The sequence below is a fragment of the Mus caroli genome, unplaced genomic scaffold, assembly GCF_978045245.1.
Source record: "Mus caroli unplaced genomic scaffold, Mus_caroli_1 scaffold_5, whole genome shotgun sequence".
NCBI lineage: Eukaryota > Metazoa > Chordata > Mammalia > Rodentia > Muridae > Mus > Mus caroli.
The window spans coordinates 90196238-90198411 of NW_028227260.1; the positions used below are offsets into that span (position 1 = coordinate 90196238).

The 2174-nt window shown below is 38.6% G+C and overlaps 1 pseudogene; it reads right to left on the minus strand.

Annotated features, from left to right (window-relative positions):
• Window positions 1–1223: 1223 nt before the first annotated feature.
• On the minus strand, window positions 1224–1745 carry LOC110286257 (nucleoplasmin-3 pseudogene; annotated as a pseudogene).
• Between the last annotated feature and the right edge of the window lie 429 nt (window positions 1746–2174).

Here is a 2174-nt window from a genome sequence, read left to right on the forward strand (position 1 = left end):
TTGGGATTAAAGGTGTATAATAAAGTTACGTCTGTATTCCAGCCAGAGTAGCCATATTCCTGTATTAAAATCTACAGGAAGCAAATGCTCAGTGTGAATTTTATGGTATCCACTGGTTGGTAATCTAAGACTGATACTGGTGAGTAAATGGATGACACACCTAAACAAATGAATATGATTTACTCATAATTCTTACTTTCCACAAACTTGAATCGTGTGTGTGCTGGTGCCGGGGACAAGGCCTTCTTTACCCCTTGGGTTCCTAAAGTTATCTGAGAAGAACTATAAGAGAAGAAGTTAAAAATGACTCATGGGAGCTACCTAGAACAATGCGAAATACAACTATGAAGCTCTGTTTGGTAATTTACTTGTTTTAAGTATATGACAAAAGAAAGTAATAAAATCCCAGAGAACAAAGAAAACAAAATAAAATCCATAGCCAGTCTTGTGACTGGCTGTCATGAATTATCAAGTTCACATTAATAATGCCCAGAAAATGGAAGTTTGTGCATTCTCCTTTAATTTTATCTAGGAATGCCATTTCCTAACAGCTCTTGATGTTAAGCAGTGTACCGCCTGTGGTTTATGTCACTGTGAATTTCCATTCCATTCGTTTTTTCTTTTCTTTTCTTCTCTTTTCTCTTCCTCTCTCTCTTCCTTTCTTCTATTCTTCCTTCCTTCCTCTCTTTCCTTCTTTCTTTCTTTCTTTCTTTCTTTCTTTCTTTCTTTCTTTCTTTCTTTCTTTCTTTCTTTCTTTCTTTCTGCATCTCTTTTCTTTCTTTCTTTCTTTCTTTTTTTCTTTCTTTCTTTCTTTCTTTCTTTCTTTCTTTCTTTCTTTCTTTCTTTCTTTCTTTCTTTCTGCAATAAACGTGCACCACTTTATTCAGATATTTATCTCAAAATGTAAAAACTGATAAAAATGTGTTCTGAACTTCACATTACTTTTGCAGTGCTAAGGACTGAATTTGGAGGTGCACAAAACTTTAAATCTGGGGAGGTGGGTCAGGAGGTGTTCAAAGGTTGTCCAATCCCAATAGAAAAGGGAATCTTCAGGAAACACAGGACCAAACATGGGAACCTATGAAGAATGTCTGCTGACTTATCACCAGCCCAAGTCCCTTCTACTTCCCAAACTATACTCTTCAGTGAGAAAACCATTCTTGAACTTGTCCAGGAACATATGGAGCATGGCGCCTGTAGCAAGCAGCTACCTGACCAGAAGGTTAGGACCTGCCCCTAAGCTTTTTGGCAGGAAGGATGCCACAAAGCTTAATTTCCTTTTTATTCATATCCTCACTTTCTTCTTCAAAAATATCATTGTTTATAAATGACCCACTGTTGACCACTGATCTACACAAGACTAGAACTGGACTTTAGGTAGAAAGTTGCAGGTGGTTGGAGCTGGAAATCATCTAGACTAAGCCTGTGTGGCAAGACAACCTGAGGTGATCCGCAGGAACTGACATCTTCTGATTGTTATGATCCTGGGCCACAACTTCTACCACATTACACTCATTCTTGGCCCCCTCAGTAAGGCACAGCATATTCAATGCCAGCACCTGTTCCCTATCATCCTCCTTCCGAATCTTGAAAGTAAAGGAGCTGGTGTGGCTGGAGAGGTCACACCTGAAGAAGAAACTATCCATTGTGACTGGAGCAGGGACCCTCAGATCCACAACAACCCCAGCCTGGGCCTGGCTCTCTTGATTCAATAATGCTAAAGCAGCTGTGGTGACAAAGGCCATGCTGAAATGACCTTGAATTTTAATTACCATTTCTAATGACATTCTTTTAAGAGCATACTGAGAAGGAATTTCAGGTGACATTGCTTACTTTAATTGGGACATTTCTGACATGGTATTATCTACTAATATCCTCTTCCCTTCCTCTTTTCCTGAAATCATGCAAACTGTACCATAGGGGACCCATTCTTCCTGACAAGAAGGAAAATATTACAGTAGGCTCTGTGAGGAATGGATCACAGTGAATCACCATGAGAATCAAATAACTGTCAGAAGATGCTGGGTCTAGAGATTACTGCTGTTATGACTCATTTTAGAGTGGAAACCAAACTGTAGAAATGGAAGAAAGCAACATTAATGGCTTAAAAATCACATTCCAGGAACTTCTTTAATTCTCTTTAAAGGGTATGATTTTAGTTCTAATTTCTATGA